The sequence below is a fragment of the Oncorhynchus masou genome, chromosome 27 (genome assembly GCF_036934945.1).
Source record: "Oncorhynchus masou masou isolate Uvic2021 chromosome 27, UVic_Omas_1.1, whole genome shotgun sequence".
Taxonomy (NCBI): Eukaryota; Metazoa; Chordata; class Actinopteri; order Salmoniformes; family Salmonidae; genus Oncorhynchus; species Oncorhynchus masou.
The window spans coordinates 17414203-17433767 of record NC_088238.1 but is presented as its reverse complement, the minus strand read 5'-3'; the positions used below and the strand labels follow the sequence as shown (position 1 = coordinate 17433767).

Below are 19565 nucleotides of genomic sequence, written 5' to 3'. Positions count from 1 at the left end.
ATCACCAGTAAGACATTTGGGCAGAGAGTGCTGTACTGTTGCATTTGTTCCAGGGCTCTAAATTGAGTGGAGAAATTCACCACTTAGGAGCTAGGAATGCTTTTGTAATGTCCTAATCAAGCATTCGTGCCCACAAAAACGCAGCTTTCATTGCCTCATTTTCTAGAGTAAACATTTTTACAGCATGCAAATGCCTCATCAATGTGTGTGTGAATGCGCGCATGCATCTGTGTGTGTGTGTGTTATAGAGTACACGTGTGTGTATCTGGTCATGTGTACAGCAGGAATGTCTGGATGTATCTGTGTTAGGGCAGTGCTATGTTTATAACCCAAAAACCTGCCACAGACTATGACCCTAGTGGAACCTCTGTGATTTATGGACTGAACTACGTAATCCCACATAATCCTAGAGCCCCCTCCCCCCACTGCATGTGCACTCAGCCATGAAATTAGAAGCAGATACAACACGAGGGTTGTGTGTAAACCCCACATGAGATAACACACAATCTGATACATACAAACACACACTCTCTCTCTCTCTCTCTCTCTCTCTCTCTCTCTCTCTCTCTCTGCGATAACGCACACAATCAGACAGCACACCCACACACACTCACTTCATCTCTCTCTCAAACACACACAGACACACACACTGAGTTCAGCTGTGCATGCAGAACATTGGTAGATAAATAAACAGAGTGATGTGATGTACTGCGTTCTTGCCGGCGTGCCAACAGAACCAACAAACACACACAGCGGGGAAGGAACACTTCCAGGGGACCACAAGGTCATGGAAACTACTAGCAACGACAGCTATGCTAGTTTGGATCAATGTTGCTATAATGTCGCTTCCACATCATTTCCACAACAAACATCTTCTAAATGTTTCCATCTGACGACACGACGTGGAAAAATATTATTATTAATGTTGCAGGTTATTAATGGTTATTATTTATTAATGTTAGGTTATTATAGGTTTAATTAATGTTGCAGGTAACACACTAACAACATGTCAGATGAGCTAGTTACATGGGTTCCTAATGGTAACACACTAACAACATGTCTGACAAGCTAGTTACATGGGTTCCTAATGGTAACACACTAACAGTTACATGTCTAATGGACATGCTAGTTACATGGGTTCCTAATGGTAACACACTAACAACATGTCAGACATGCTAGTTACATGGGTTCCTAATGGTAACACACTAACAACATGTCAGACATGCTAGTTACATGGGTTCCTAATGGTAACACACTAACAACATGTCAGACATGCTAGTTACATGGTCAGACATGCTAGTTGGGTTCCTAATGGTACACTAACAACATAACATGGGTTCCTAATGTAACAACATGTCAGACATGCTAGTTACATGGGTTCCTAATGGTAACACACTAACATGGGCATGTCAGACATGCTAGTTACATGGGTTCCTAATGGTAACACACTAACAACATGTACATGGGTTCCTAATGGTAACACACTAACAACATGTCAGACATGCTAGTTACATGGGTTCCTAATGGTAACACACTAACAACATGTCAGACATGCTAGTTACATGGGTTCCTAATGGTAACACACTAACAACATGTCAGACATGCTAGTTACATGGGTTCCTAATGGTAACAACATGTCAGACATGCTAACAACATGTCAGACATGCTAGTTACATGGGTTCCTAATGGTAACACACTAACAACATGTCAGACATGCTAGTTACATGGGTTCCTAATGGTAACACACTAACAACATGTCAGACATGCTAGTTACATGGGTTCCTAATGGTAACACACTAACACTAACAGCTATGCTAGTTACATGGGTTCCTAATGGTCACACTAACAACATGTCAGACATGCTAGTTACATGGGTTCCTAATGGTAACACACTAACAGCATGTCAGACATGCTAGTTACATGGGTTCCTAATGGTAACACACTAACAGCATGTCAGACATGCTAGTTACATGGGTTCCACACTAACAACATGTCAGGCTAGTTACACACTAATGGTAACAGCATGTCTAGACATGCTAATGGTAACACACTAACAACATTACTAGTTACATGGGTTCCTAATGGTAAACATGTCAGACTAACAACAGTTACATGGGTTCCTAATGGTAACAGACATGCTAGTTTACTAATGGTAACACACTAACAGGTTGTTCCTAATGGTAACACACTAACAATGCTAGTTACATGGGTTCCTAATGGTAACACACTAACACATGTCAGACATGCTAGCATGGGTTCATGGTAACACACTAACACATGCTAGTTACATGGGTTCCTAATGGTAACACTAACTAATGTCAGACATGCTGTTCAGACATGATAACACACTAACAGCATGTCAGACATGCTAGTTACGTAGGTTACTAATGGTAACACGCTAACAGCTTGTCAGACATGCTAGTTATGTAGGTTACTAATGGTAACACGCTAACAGCTTGTCAGACATGCTAGTTACATAGGATACTTATGATAACACGCTAACAGCATGTCAGACATGCTAATTACGTAGGTTGCTAATGGTAACACGCTAACAGCATGTCAGACATGCTAGTTACATTCCCCTGCATAAGCTGTGTGCTGACAAGTTAAAGTATAGCCTGCAGGTAACATACACCACATGTATCCACCTATTGTGTCAGGCTACATAAGAGTGACATAAGTGGTTATAAGGTGACTCGCAGAACTTACCCCGAGGTCTTTCCCCGCCCACTTGCACTCGTCACGCTTTGAGGGCGTGGCTGGCCATGCGATCTATGGAGAGGAGGAGAGAGGGAGTGTTATCATACGGAACTGGAGAGAATGTGTCATTGAGAGAGATTATAAACAACAACATCATTGAGTTTCATCTCAATCTCTTCATTCGAAGATTCAATAATGGACACTCTTACTGACAGTTGTGGCTGCTTTGTGTGATGTATTGTTGTCTCTACCTTTTTGCCCTTTGTGCTGTTGTCTGAGCCCAATAATGTTTGTACCACGTTTTGTGCTGCTACCATGTTGTGTTGCTACCATGTTGTTGTCATGTTGTGTTGCTACCATGCTGTGTTGTCATGTGTTGCTGCCTTGTTATGTTGTTGTCTTTAGGTCTCTCTTTATGCAGTGTTGTCTCTCTTGTTGTGATGTGTGTTTTGTCCTATATTTCTATATATGTATATGTATTTTTTACATGTATTTATTTGTTTTAATCCCAGGCCCCGTCCACGCAGGCCTTTTTCCTTTCGGTAGGCCGTCATTGTAAATAAGAATTTGTTCTTATAACTGTCTTGCCTAGTTAAATAAAGATGAAATTAAAATAAAATCATTTAAAAGTGAGGGAGTGGTATACTAAGGAACAGAGGAGAGAATGTGTCATATGAACAGAGAAAGGGAGTCATCATGTAAAACAAGAGAGAAGGAGTGCACAATAATATTCTGGGGTCCATTCAGGGGGTAGTCTAACCAGGGATTGAACCCAGGTTCATGCAAACGATAGTCCAACACATTTGCCATTGCACCAAAGGGTCAGAACCTGGATGAGTATGCTGTGTTGCACGTAGCTTGCTAACTTGTTTAGCTGGAGGGAAGTGAGTTTTGAACCATGATGTAAGAGAGACAGATAGCTTTAAAGAAAATACAGTGTAAGTCACTACCAATTTACAATAACTCCGAGCTAGCAACATTGGGCCTAGTCTTATTCACTTGCTGGGTCAAAATTAATTCCCCCCAAATCTTAAGGTGGACCCAGGTTCAAAAACATTTGGGAACCCCCTGTATAAGCTTAGCTTTACATTACTGAAAGTTAAATAACCAGAGCACTCCTGAGGCCCTTTGGAGAATCATTTAAGACTTTCAATTAAAGATGGTTGTCCTTATGGTCTTACCATCTGTCACATTCGTGTGTGTGTGTCCTTCCAGTGTCCCCTGAATTTTAAAAACAGATTTGTGTGTGTGTGTCCCGCCAGTGTCCCCTGAATTATAAAAACAGATCGTGTGTGTGTGTGTCCCACCGGTGTCCCCTGAATAATAAAAACAGATTGTGTGTGTGTGTCCTTCCAGTGTCCCCTGAATTATAAAAACAGATTTTGTGTGTGTGTGTCCTTCCAGCCAGTGTCCCCTGAATTATAAAAACAGATTTGTGTGTGTGTCCCGCCGGTGTCCCCTGAATTATAAAAACAGATTGTGTGTGTGTGTCCAGCCGGTGTCCCCTTAATTATAAAAACAGATTGTGTGTGTGTGTTCCGCCGGTGTCCCCTAAATTATAAAAACAGATTGTGTGCTGGGGCCGGACTCATAATAAGAGCTGGAATAATCATCCACAGGCATGAAAGCTGAGGAGTACAACAAGTCAAAGAAGTGAAGTGCAGGTACCAGAATGCAGGTAGGTGCTAGAACATGTGTACCCACCCACACATGGTATGCTCATGACACTAGAAAAACACCACAAACAGCAGGTTAACAAACACACACAGACTCACCATGCGGACACACACACACACACACACACACACACACACACACACACACACACACACACACACACACACACACACACACACACACACACACACACACACACACACACACACACACACACACATCACGTGGGCACACACACACACATCCTTCTATTCATAGCGTATCTCTCTTCAGGATCAGCTGAGCTGTTCTGTCAGACCAAGGGGACTTGCAGTGCACATCTGGGTAATTGCATTAGATTTGCTAAATCACCGCTTTTCCACTTATCTTTCTCTGCATTATCAAAGATCTGAATAGGGAAAACACATCCGTGCCAAGGGCCCCAAAAAAATACGTAATTCTCTTATATTTAAATAGCCTCTGCAATGCATAGTGTGTGTGTGTGTGTGTGTGTGTGTGTGTGTGTGTGTGTGTGTGTGTGTGTGTGTGTGTGTGTGTGTGTGTGTGTGTGTGTGTGTGTGTGTGTGTGTGTGTGTGTGTGTGTGTGTGTGTTTATTTCAGCACTTTAATCGCCTTTGCAGTTTCTCCAGTGCCTCAGTGCTTCTTGTTCACATCAATCTCCACGTCTGTGACAGCTGTCAGAATCAGATAAAAAGACTCTTAACTCTCCTGTAACCTGTTCCAGGTGGACTGATGGAATTATAAACAGGCCTGTCTAGAAAAAGAGACAGTGAGATGGAGAGAAAGGGATGGAGGGAGGAAATCACAGTAATGGACTCCAGAGAGATGGAGAGAGGAGCAGGAGTGGGTCTCGAATAACAAAGGGTTGCTGCTCAATCAGCATCATACTCTGTGCTCACTCGTCAATGAGCATGACCTCTGCACTCAGAGATCCAGACTTCCAAATAGGATAAGTTTGGATATAACGTGAACCTAAATCCTGATCATGCCGTATAGCAGATCTAGTCAAATGGAATCCCACCCTCCAACTGGTTTAATTACATTTATTCAATTATATTCCTGTCCCCCAACCATCTGCACAGAGGAAAATGATCCCAATGAAAAACATGTAAATACATAGCTCTGCCATATACAGCTGAGAAGTGCATTCTAATTACTCAAGCATCCTCACTTCCTGTTGCTAATTATTCATACGGATCATCATAGGGAAGTTCAGACAGCTTTCAGCTTTTCAGTATTTATGGGAAATGCGGTCCAAGTCTTCTTCTCTCAGAGTATGATTTGGCAGTGAGGTCCCTTACATAGCTCCATAGATTTGCTATTATGTGTTTTCATTGGCAGTTACTAAATGGACGGCTTGCCTATACACTGGACCTCCTGTCTGAATCAATATCCACTCTTTAAAAGCAGGTTTATTTTATTTCATGCATATGTGCCTTTTACTGGAAAGATTGAGAATAAGCGGTCCATTGTATGTCTCTATTGATGCAAGACCCATAGAGAAAATGTTGGTTTTGTGTGGTCGTGTGGTCATTGTGTTATCTTCATAATGTTGACCTTGTGTGCGGTCAAAGAGTAGGACTCTTACCTGTTTGTGCTCTCTGTTGAGATTGACCAAGTCAAAGGAGAAGACGTGGTCCTCGGCACCCACCAACAGTCTTCCTCTCTCCTCGTCCAATAGGAAGGTGTCGTAGCCGGAGCTGTTGGTGAGGCCGTTGAAAGTGATGAGGTTACTGGATTCTACCATCTCTGAAACACACACAGAGGACAGAGCATGGGTGAGTCTAAAGCAGATAGACAAACAGATGGATGGAAGAGGAAGAAAGGTGGACAGATGGATGAATGGATGGGTGGGTAGACAGACAGACTAGAGTTAAACAGTTCCAGTAATTTCCCCCAAATTCCTTGCTTTTCCAGAAATCGTGGTTGAAGGATTCTTGGATTTCCAGCTAATTCTCGCGTAATTCCAGGAACCTCCCAACCAGGATTTCTGGGAAATACAGAGTGTTTTGGGAAAGGTACAGGAATTAAACAACCCTAGAATGGACAGACAAAAATATCTAAAGAGCTTCAATTTAGATACGCTGCATGTCAATAGTCAATGTTACGGTTATAACCAACAGCAAATGAATTGTGGCACAACAGAGTGTTGTATGACTGTGTTTCTGGTAAGGTGACATAGACAGATGAAGAATTTAAGTTCTGGGAGTTCAGATTTCTCAAGCTAGACACTTCTAAAAAGGTTCACCAAAAACTGCCCTTTGGGATGTCGGGCTAGACAATCTGGACCCTTTCTTTCTAAAATTATCTGCCGAAATTGTTGCCACCCCTATTACTAGCCTGTTCAACCTCTCTTTCATGTCGTCTGAGATCCCCAAAGATTGGAAAGCAGCTGTGGTCATCCCCCTCTTCAAAGGGGGGACACTCTTGACCCAAACTGCTACAGACCTATATCTATCCTACCATGCCTTTCTAAGGTCTTTGAAAGCCAAGTCAACAAACAGATTACCGACCATTTCGAATCTCACCATACCTTCTCTGCTATGCAATCTGGTTTCAGAGCTGGTCATGGGTGCACCTCAGCCACACTCAAGGTCCTAAACGATATCTTACCCGCCATCGATAAGAAACATTACTGTGCAGCCGTGTTCATTGATCTGGCCAAGGCTTTTGACTTTGTCAATCACCACATCCTCATTGGCAGACTCGACAGCCTTGGTTTCTCAAATGATTGCCTCGCCTGGTTCACCAACTACTTCTCTGATAGAGTTCAGTGTGTCAAATCGGAGGGTCTGCTGTCCGGACCACTGGCAGTCTCTATGGGGGTGCCACAGGGTTCAATTCTTGGACCGACTCTCTTCTCTGTATACATCAGTGAGGTCGCTCTTGCTGCTGGTGAGTCTCTGATCCACCTCTACGCAGACGACACCATTCTGTATACTTCTGGCCCTTCTTTGGACACTGTGTTAACAACCCTCCAGGCAAGCTTCAATGCCATACAACTCTCCTTCCTCTTAAATACAAGTAAAACTAAATGCATGCTCTTCAACCGATCGCTACCCGCACCTACCCGCCTGTCCAACATCACTACTCTGGACGGCTCTGATTTAGAATACGTGGACAACTACAAATACTTAGGTGTCTGGTTAGACTGTAAACTCTCCTTCCAGACCCATATCAAATATCTCCAATCCAAAGTTAAATCTAGAATTGGCTTCCTATTTCACAACAAAGCATCCTTCACATCCTTCTTTGGCCGCCTCTCCTTCCAGTTCTCTGCTGCCAATGACTGGAACGAACTACAAAAAGCACTGAAACTGGAAACACTTATCTCCCTCACTAGCTTTAAGCACCAACTGTCAGAGCAGCTCACAGATTACTGCACCTGTACATAGCCCACCTATATTTTAGCCCAAACAACTACCTCTTTCCCTACTGTATTTAATTAATTTATTTATTTTGCTCCTTTGTACCCCATTATTTTTATTTCTACTTTGCACATTCTTCCATTGCAAATCTACCATTCCAGTGTTTTACTTGCTATATTGTATTTACTTTGCCACCATGGCCTTTTTTTGCCTTTACCTCCCTTATCTCACCTCATTTGCTCACATCGTATATAGACTTGTTTATACTGTATTATTGACTGTATGTTTGTTTTGCTCCATGTGTAACTCTGTGTCATTGTATGTGTCAAACTGCTTTGCTTTATCTTGGCCAGGTCGCAATTGTAAATGAGAACTTGTGTCACGCCTTGGTCTTAGTATTTTGTGTTTTAGATAATTAGTTGGTCAGGCCAGGGTGTGACATGGGTTTATGTTATTGTGTTTGTCGTATTGGGGTTTTTGTAGGCATTGGGATTGTGGTTGATTAGGGGTGTGCTTAGTTTAGGTTTGGCTGCCTGAGGCGGTTCTCAATCAGAGTCAGGTGATTCTTGTTGTCTCTGATTGGGAACCGTATTTAGGTAGCCTGGGTTTCACTGTGTATTTCGTGGGTGATTGTTCCTGTCTCTGTGTAGTTTCACCAGATAGGCTGTAATTAGGTTTCACATTCCGTTTTGTTGTTTTGTATTTTGTAATCGTCATTTGATTCATTCATTAAAAACATGAGTAACCACCACGCTGCATTTCGGTCCGACTTTCTTACGACAAACGAAGAACGCCGTTACAACTTGTTCTCAACTTGCCTACCTGGTTAAATAAAGGTGAAATAAATAAAATAAATAAAAATGTCACACAGATCTGGTCAGGCATGACGTAAGGCCTCTAAGGTGGACACTGCGTGACCCAGTCTCAGCATGGCGCAAAAGCTGCCCAAGCATGTGATTGGCTGAATCTTTTATAGGCATTCGGGACAGGGCTGTGTGTGGTCAGTTAAGATGTGTAGTACAGTGTGTGCAGAGGCATGGCGATAAATAACAGGTGGAGGCAGGAGAGTAAGTTCCTATAAACCTGTCAGGTCAACTAAACATCCCCCAACCTGAGACAAAACCTCTGAAACGTTTATCACCAAAGGCAACTTTTGATGACACATGCAGTAGTAACAGCATGTTGAGACTGCTGAGATAAAGCCAAGGCAGCCTTCATTACACCAACAAAAATAACCAACTCAGAAGACAACAGTGTTGCTATGTTTTTGCCTCTGGTTCCTCAATACAAATCAGATTGGCTACTCAACCAAACAACCTGGTCGAAAAACGTTCCTCGAAAATCTAAAAGAATGATTAAGATAAGTGAGCATGATAATAAAATAATTGATGCGTCTCTAACAGTTTTTCGTGGGTCGCATTCTGCCCTTCTACGTATCTGCTTCCATTTAGACTCCACTCCTTGTACCAGACACACCTGGACATACTGTAGACATACGTACAGAAATTACAGGTACATTAAAACCCATGTCTCAGCACCATGCATCACGCTAGCTCTTCCATCACCGTCCCCACTGGCAGTCTGGACTGTGATCTCCTCTGAGCCCTGATTGACGGGCGGCTAGAATATCGCCCTAAATCGCACACTATTAACCCTACATAGCGCACTACTGTTGACCAGGGCTCTATGGGTCCTAGTCATCAGTAGTGTACTATGTCGGGAATAGGATGCCACTTGGAACCTTAACCCCAGGGAAGCCATCTGCGCCCACTCTCCCGGGGTATTGTGGGTAAGATCGTGGACATCTGTGTGTATAGAGAGAAGAGGAAGAAGAGAGGGGGTGGGGGGTGTCAGTGATCCTCTCGTCTGTGTCAACATCTCTCTGTATCAAGTGTTCCATGGTATTCCCAATGGGATGAGGAGGGGAAGAGAGCAGGTTGAGGGGGGACTGTGGATCACCCAATAAAGCAGCCCACAGCTCATCTAGGTTGACTAGGGCTGCTTCAAGGCTGAATGTGAGGCTTTTCAAGGTGTGTGTAGTGGTTGGTGTTACAGTACTGATATTGTGCTGCCTGTATCGCCTTTATGGCAACCTGTCTGTCTATGTACGTCACTATACAGTGTGCAATTCTGTGTGCACGCTGCTGCCTATGTATGCATGTCCATCAGTCCTCTAACAGCTTCTCCAACAGTTAGAGCAGATGTAACCAGAGAAGAAATGTTAAGTAGACAAACAGAGACTGGCTGACTGATCCAGAGTCTGGAGGCATCGTCAGTGGCTGGCCCATTTCATCACGGGGCCAACAGCCTATCAGATAACCCTTTACTCCTAATCAACCAATCAGCTATGACAGCCCCGGGACAGGAAACAAGTTATAGTGAGCACAAGGAAAAGTGCTTTACAGTGAAGGTAATGCTTGAAGAGGTGGACTTCTATTACCTACAGTAAGTAAAGGGGAAATGGAGAGAGTTGGTCAGAGAGGAAGGGAAGAGATGGAAGAAATTAAGTCACATATTGAACTGTGATGGTTTTTAAAGGGAGATGGTTTGTCACTGATAACCTGAATACAACTTCTGCTACAAAAACAAAAGGTGAGGAAGAGAGGGTTAAAGAGGAGAATGGAAGAGGGAGACTTATGAGAGACCACAGGAGGTTGGTGGCACCTTAATTGGGGAGGACAGGCTTGTGGTAATGACTGGAGCGGAATTAGTGGAATGATATCAAATACATCAAACACACAGTTCCCAGGTGTTTGATGTCATTCCATCTGTTCCGTTCCTGCCATTATTATGAGCCGTTCTCCCCTCAACAGCCTCCACTGTGAGAGACAGAGAACAGATAAAGAGAGCGAGACGGATGTACCAAGACAATGGACAGAGACAAAAATAGGAAGAGCAGACGAGATCTGCTCATCTCAAAACAGAACAGAAAGGTATGCAGCTATGTTCTCTGCCATTTTGGCCCTGGATCTGACACTTCCCGCCCCTTTAAAAGCCCTCTAAAAGTGAGCGACTGTTGATCTCTGGAGCCAGGAATTTGCACGCTCTCTCCATAATGGCAGCCGTGGAGATCCATCGAAGGAAGGTTTCCCCCAGATGGGCCGGAGATTAAACACATGCCACATATTTCAACACGTCGTGTTCTCAGAGTAAGACAAGTTGGGATGGTAGGCTGAGCAAGGCTTTATCGTAGCTGAAGATCGCCAAGGCTGCAAGGCCGATGTGACTGGGGCGAGACACCTAAGAACCCAAGAGGTAAAGACGGACACGCTCGTTTGGAGACGTGTTCACACACAGCACACACAGAGCACAACGGCCTTTCTCTCAAGCAAATGCAAGGGAGCAGATGTACAGTCACACACACACAGATATATACACACACACGCACACACACACACTCCTCTTCCCAGACTAAGTTGTAATCCAATCAGTGTTTCTGCAATGGCAGCATTAACCAGTAGAACACCGAGCCCACTCAGCAGTTTCTACCGCACACACACTCTGCCCAACACCGCCACACTCCCACCTCTCTCAAACACACACACACACACACACACACACACACACACACACACACACACACACACACACACACACACACACACACACACACACACACACACACACACACACCACACACACACACACACACATACACTCTGCGCCTGCACCACCACACTCTCATTTGAACAAACACACACACACACACACACCACACACACACACACACTCCTTATAACATCTTTCACTCAGACACGTGCGTAAACATACCCTTTCTCTGCTGCCCATCTCACACACTCACTTATACAAACCTCCTTCTCTTGATACACATCCTTTGTTCCCCTGCTCTCCCTCTCACACAGAAGACAGGTAGGTGTGGCTGAATCTGGACCACAGACCTGTCTGTCTGTCTGTCTGTCTGTCTGTCTGTCTGCCTGCCTGCCTGCCTGCCTGCCTGCCTGCCTGCCTGCCTGCCTGCCTGCCTGCCTGCCTGCCTGTCTGTGTGTGTGTGTGTGTGTGTGTGTGTGTGTGTGTGTGTGTACCTGCTCACATCTCTCCATGTGTTCAAGCACTCTTTCTACGCGTGGACATGTGTTCGCATTAAGTATGTCCTCGAAACCGATAAACACTCCGGATTCATTCAAATAAATTATTCGCTCCCTATCGTACGTCATTATGGAAAATAACCAGGCTCTTGTTTTATTTTAAAAGCCTTTGGGGGGAAAAACTAGCCAAATTGAATTCACAAGTGTGATTGTCAGGGGGAGTGCACTTCATCCTTCCATTCTCTAAACAGAGAGGCCTTTCAGCCACCTACACCCTCTCCACTCAGCACAATGGCAGAACAACCAAACATGCAACGAGACATTCAACTATGTTTATATATGTTTATCTGAATGACTCGAGTATTAAAGTAAGGCTCAACAGGAAAAAAACACTTCACAAAAAACGTATGCAACACTAGTTTATAGGAATAATAGCAGCGTTTGTTGGGGAGTGTTGGTTGTGGGAGAGAGGTATTCTGGGGAACAGAAGTAGACTACCTGTGTTTGAAATCGACTCTTTTCCTCTTTCAACATTTCATTTCACGTCTCTCTGCCAGATCTGTCGTTGGCACAAGTTACCACAGCCACAAAGTCAGGAGGCCCACTTACCTGACCAATCAGATGAGGGAGTGTGTTGACCTGTATACCGGTGGTTCATTGGAAATGATTGATCAGATGAGGAATTGTGATGATGCGTATGCAGGGGCAGGGACAGACAAGATACATGCTTTTATCTTGTGATACATCAATGATTTGGTTTTTATTAGCTACAATAATAAAACCACCCGTTCTGAATGCAAAGGAGAAATCAGATGTCCTATTTAAACTCAGCTTGCAAAGCTTATCCTTATGTTTGCACTTACTCACAGTTACTTGTCTTAACCCCAAATAGGTTTATCCAATAGCTGCATTGTTTTCTAAATGGCATGTAGACAAACAAATTGACACATCTTGACTTTCTATTTTCTATTTCAAGTAATCCACAAGTAAAAAGTGCAGTTTCACAGAAAGGTTCACACACACACACACAATTTATTTTTAAATTGGATGATTTAAGATGTAAAACTTCAGCCCTGTTACATTTATTAATTCAAAGTTGCAATATGCAGAAATCACTCCATTTCCTTGTTGCAAAATGTCTAAAAGTTTGCCTAATTTCAGCTTGTGACTAAACAAGCAAGTATAGTGTAGAGAATCATTTTACCATCTAAAACGCTGTGAAATATATTTTCAATAACCAAAAAATGTGTATTTTCCGGTGTTTGAAGCTGGTGTACCAAACCAAAAGTATAAGAAGCAGAAATGAAACTTAAGAACGGGAAGCATAGAAATAGGGACTTGCTTTCAAGAGAATGACAGATTTGTAACTCACATTTCTATGTGAATTTGGACGGGTTGCCCAAAACCTTACATACTGCAACTTTAACTTAACATAGCCTTGCAGTCCACCATTTCACCATTTCCTGCCAGTTTCCATCTCTGTACAAAGACATGGGCTTCAGGCTATGGAAGAGAGCAAAACAGGTCATAATAATAATTGATTGGACTTACAGCACATGGCACTTTTCTAGACACCCAAAGCTCTTTATATTATAAGGGGAAACTCTCCACCCTCACCCCACTTACATAGTATATTTGTATTTATTTTGTTGGCCCATCCACTCCTCTCTTCAAAAGACAAAAGTCACTTTGTTTTACATTTGAGTTTTTTGATCAGATATGTTGTTACATATATTGTACATTATTCATACAATTTACATACATGGTGATTTAATAGACCGTATTAAATGATAGGAATACAGTTTGACATACACATTACACGTCAAATGGTATGACAGACTCTTGCAATGACCACCATGGGATCTTTAGCGACCACAGACTCAGGACACCCGTTTCAAGTCCCCTCTTCCTCCATTTTATTGAGGAACATTACATTGTTAGTTAGTACTTCAAAATGATTGAAGTGAAATGAATGTTGTAAAAATGTATAGAGTAAATGACAGTGATCTGTGGACTTCTTGTTCATTTCAGAAGCATATTTCTCCTGGGCTTCTGTTTGTCTGTCTTTCCGCTGGTGGCATCCATACGTCTTTGTGCCCACAACCTGAAATGGAAAACCATTGAATGGGAGACTTTTACTCTCCCAAATGAGTTGGTATTATGTTCCTGCCAAAGGCTGAGCATCTGTTGAAGGTCAAGAACATGATGTATTACGACTAGAATGAAAGGCAGCTTTATCAATCACAATAACTCTGTGCTTGGAATGGAATCCTTTATGTTAGCTAGCGAGCTCATTTTAGATGAGCAGCAACAGTTTTAGTGACGTTAGTGATTTTAGTGACGTTGCCAATTCCAGTTCCCGAAAGTATTTAGTTATTTGATCCTCAAACTTGAACTCGATACGCCATTTTGAAAATGAGGTGTTTCCCACGAAACTTAATGCGCGTCATCACACTCCCTCTTCTGATTAGTCAGGTAGACAGGCCTTTAGAGACAGCATACATGTCATCACACTCCCTCTTCTGATTAGTCAGGTAGACAGGCCTTTAGAGACAGCATACATGTCATCACACTCCCTCTTCTGATTAGTCAGGTAGACGGGCCTTTAGAGACAGCATACATGTCATCACACTCCCTCTTCTGATTAGTCAGGTAGACAGGCCTTTAGAGACAGCATACATGTCATCACACTCCCTCTTCTGATTAGTCAGGTAGACAGGCCTTTAGAGACAGCATACATGTCATCACACTCCCTCTTCTGATTAGAGACAGTCAGGTAGCATACATGTCATCACACTCCCTCTTCTGATTAGTCAGGAGGCCTTTAGAGACAGGCCTTTAGAGACAGCATACATGTCATCACACTCCCTCTTCTGATTAGTCAGGTAGACAGGCCTTTAGAGACAGCATACATGTCATCACACTCCCTCTTCTGATTAGTCAGGTAGACAGGCCTTTAGAGACAGCATACATGTCATCACACTCCCTCTTCTGATTAGTCAGGTAGACAGGTAGGGCCTTTAGAGACAGCATACATGTCATCACACTCCCTCTTCTGATTAGTCAGGTAGACAGGCCTTTAGACAGCATACAGACACTCCCTCTTCATTAGTCATGTCATCACACTCCCTCTTCTGATTAGTCAGGTAGACAGGCCTTTAGAGAGCATACATGTCATCACACTCCCTCTTCTGATTAGTCAGGTAGACAGGCCTTTAGAGACAGCATACATGTCATCACACTCCCTCTTCTGATTAGTCAGGTAGACAGGCCTTTAGAGACAGCATACATGTCATCACACTCCCTCTTCTGATTAGTCAGGTAGACAGGCCTTTAGAGACAGCATACATGTCATCACACTCCCTCTTCTGATTAGTCAGGTAGACGGGCCTTTAGAGACAGCATACATGTCATCACACTCCCTCTTCTGATTAGTCAGGTAGACAGGCCTTTAGAGACAGCATACATGTCATCACACTCCCTCTTCTGATTAGTCAGGTAGACACTCCCTCTTCTGGCCTTTAGAGACAGCATACATGTCATCACACTCCCTCTTCTGATTAGTCAGGTAGACAGGCCTTTAGAGACAGCATACATGTCATCACACTCCCTCTTCTGATTAGTCAGGTAGACAGGCCTTTAGAGACAGCATACATGTCATCACACTCCCTCTTCTGATTAGTCAGGTAGACAGGCCTTTAGAGACAGCATACATGTCATCACACTCCTCTTCTGATTAGTCAGGTAGAGGCCTTTAGAGACGGCATACATGTCATCACACTCCCTCTTCTGATTAGTCAGGTAGACAGGCCTTTAGAGACAGCATACATGTCATCACACTCCCTCTTCTGATTAGTCAGGTAGACAGGTAGGGCCTTTAGAGACAGCATACATGTCATCACACTCCCTCTTCTGATTAGTCAGGTAGACAGGCCTTTAGAGACAGCATACATGTCATCACACTCCCTCTTCTGATTAGTCAGGTAGACAGGCCTTTAGAGACAGCATACATGTCATCACACTCCCTCTTCTGATTAGTCAGGTAGACGGGCCTTTAGAGACAGCATACATGTCATCACACTCCCTCTTCTGATTAGTCAGGTAGACAGGCCTTTAGAGACAGCATACATGTCATCACACTCCCTCTTCTGATTAGTCAGGTAGACAGGCCTTTAGAGACAGCATACATGTCATCACACTCCCTCTTCTGATTAGTCAGGTAGACAGGCCTTTAGAGACAGCATACATGTCATCACACTCCCTCTTCTGATTAGTCAGGTAGACAGGCCTTTAGAGACAGCATACATGTCATCACACTCCCTCTTCTGATTAGTCAGGTAGACGGGCCTTTAGAGACAGCATACATGTCATCACACTCCCTCTTCTGATTAGTTGAGTAAGTGGGTTGTTTCCTGGATGGCGTTGACAGGAGGGGTGTATGTCGATGTGTGTGTGTGGTCTTGTTCTTCTATCCTCATGGGGACCTGAAATCCCCAGAATTCCCCACAAGGCTGGTAAAACAAGGAAAAGCCTCCCTTGTGGAGAACCATTGGGGAAAAGGGCTATTTTAAGCTTAGGGGTCAGGCTTAAGGTTACAATTAGGGTTTGGGTTACAATTAGGGTTAGGGGTTAGACTTAGGCGTTAGGGTTAGGTTTAGGGGTTAAAGTTCTGGTTAAGTTTAAAGTTAGGGGTTAGGGAAAATAGGATTTTGAATGTGCATCAATTTTTGGTCCCCACGAGGATAGAAAACTAGTGTGTGTGTGTGTGTGTGTGTGTGTGTGTGTGTGTGTGTGTGTGTGTGTGTGTGTGTGTGTGTGTGTGTGTGTGTGTGTGTGTGTGTGTGTGTGTGTGTGTGTGTGTGTGTGTGTGGGAGGTTGGAGTGTGAACATGTGTGTGTGCATGTCTGTGTGTGTTGCGTGTGGAGAGTGTGTGGAGAGAGAGGAAGAGATTGAAGATAAATCTGAACAGATCTTGCAGATGATTTGGGAGCTACCTGTTTATCTTTCAAAGAACAATAGCAGACTTTGGAAAATAAAAACGCCCTTCTCCCACCCAACACCAACAGTCTGGTTTGGCATCCATCTCTCTGTCTCTCTCTTTCTCTCACTCCATTCTCGGTGTGTGGCGCGGTCTGTTTTTTTCGGCGCTCTCACGGCAATCTCCGCTGCAGAGCAAGCACAGGTGGTGGACGCATTTCGATGGAAAGGTGGGGGAGGCTTTGAGCAACACATTTTTTAATGTTATCTTAATTAAGCCCTGGGAAAGCCACACGCCTTGATGCTTGGCTTCTCCTCTCCTTCCTCCTTTTTCTGCACTTCTCCCTCTTTCGCAGCTGCTGGTGTGTGTGGCAGGTTGCCGCAGTAACGGTTACTATAACAGAAACGTCCAAAACCAATGGATTAATCCGACGACGATTGACAGACATTGAAAACGGCTGCGAGTATAAACAGGAACTTGAAATACAGGTGTCTCGCCCTTAGTGACACTGACACACCATTTAAACAGAGGAACTATTCATGTCTAAACCCAAGGACTCTGTTGAGGGTTTAGACACTTCAAAGTGTTCCATTGGACAGAACATGTGGATGAATGTTTCATGCACATTCAGTTGGTTCTCCATTTCATGGACCTGGTTGGATTCTGAGGTCACTCTATTGTACTTATGCCTGTTGTGACACACTTTTTCTTTAAAACTGAACCAATCATTATAGCCTTGATTTCTCCATAGTGGTAGCTATTCCTTAGAGAGTAACCATCCTTTATGATTTCTCCATAGTGGTAGCTATTCCTTAGAGAGTAACCATCCTTTATGATTTCTCCATAGTGGTAGCTATTCCTTAGAGAGTAACCATCCTTTATGATTCAGATATTTGGGAGCTATTCCTTAGTAACCATCCTTTATGATATCTCCATAGTAGCTATTCCTTAGAGAGTAACCATCCTTTATGATTTCTCCAGTGGTAGCTATTCCTTGGTAACCATCCTTTATGATATCTCCCTCCTAGTTCTATTCTTAGAGAGTAACCATCCTTTATGATTTCTCCATAGTGGTAGCTATTCCTTAGAGAGTAACCATCCTTTATGATTTCTCCATAGTGGTAGCTATTCCTTAGAGAGTAACCATCCTTTATGATTTCTCCCTCCATAGTGGTAGCTATTCCTTAGAGAGTAACCATCCTTTATGATTTCTCCATAGTGGTAGCTATTCCTTAGAGAGTAACCATCCTTTATGATTTCTCCATAGTGGTAGCTATTCCTTAGAGAGTAACCATCCTTTATGATTTCTCCATAGTGGTAGCTATTCCTTAGAGAGTAACCATCCTTTATGATATCTCCATAGTGGTAGCTATTCCTTAGAGAGTAACCATCCTTTATGATATCTCCCTCCATAGTGGTAGCTATTCCTTAGAGAGTAACCATCCTATGATATTCCCTTAGAGAGTAACCATCCTTTATGATTTCTCCATAGTGGTAGCTATTCCTTAGAGAGTAACCATCCTTTATGATTTCTCCATAGTGGTAGCTATTCCTTAGAGAGTAACCATCCTTTATGATATCTCCATAGTGGTAGCTATTCCTTAGAGAGTAACCATCCTTTATGATATCTCCATAGTGGTAGCTATTCCTTAGAGAGTAACCATCCTTTATGATTTCTCCATAGTGGTAGCTATTCCTTAGAGAGTAACCATCCTTTATGATATCTCCATATGGTAGCTATTCCTTAGAGAGTAACCAATGATTCACTAAAGCTATTCCTTGAATGCCCCTCTCCTACAGTAGCTATAAACAGTAAGTTCATCGTTATCTTCAGTTGAAGTCGGAAGTTTACGTACACTTAGGTTAGAGTCATTAAAACTTGTTTTTCAACCACTTCACAAATTTCTTGTTAACAAACTATAGTTTTGACAAGTTGGTTAGGACATCTACTTTGTTCATGACACAAGTAATTTTTCCAACAATTGTTTACAGACAGATTATTTCACTTATTACTCACTGTATCACAATTCTAGTGGGTTAGAAGTTTATATACACTAAGTTGACTGTGCCTTTAAACAGTTTGGAAAATTCCAGAAAATTATGTCATGGCTTTCGAAGCTTCTGATAGGCTAATTGACATAATTTGAGTCAATTGGAGGTTTACCTGTGGATGTATTTCAAGGCCTACCTTCAAACTCACTGCCTCTTTGCTTAACATCATGGGAAAATCAAAAGAATTCAGCCAAGAACTCAGAAAAAAAATTGGAGACTTCCACAAGTCTGGTTCATCCTTGGGAGCAATTTCCAAACACCTGAAGGTACCACGCTCATTTGTATAAACAATAGTACGCAAGTATAAACACCATGGGACCACGCAGCCGTCATACCGCTCAGGAAGGAGACGTGTTCTGTCTCCTAGGGATAAATGTACTTTGGTGCGAAAAGTGCAAATAAATCCCAGAACATCAGCAAAGGACCTTGTGAAGATGCTGTAGGAAACAGGTACAAAAGTATCTATATCCACAGTAAAAACGAGTCCTATATTGAAGGAACCTGAAAGGCCGCTCAGCAAGGAAGAAGCCACTACTCCAAAACCGCCAGAAAAAAGCCAGACTACGGTTTGCAACTGTACATGGGAACAATGTCCTCTGGTCTGATGAAACAAAAATAGAACTGTTTGGCCATAATGACCATTGTTATATTTGGAGGAAAAAGGGGGAGGCTTGCAAGCCAATGAACACCATCCCAACAGTGAAGCACGGGGGTGGCAGCATCATGTTGTGGGGGTGCTTTGCT

At 43.0% G+C, this 19565-nt stretch overlaps 1 pseudogene; it reads right to left on the bottom strand.

The window, feature by feature from the left end:
• Nucleotides 1-19565, bottom strand: part of LOC135515695 (semaphorin-3ab-like) — a 64298-nt pseudogene that overhangs the window by 32214 nt on the left and 12519 nt on the right.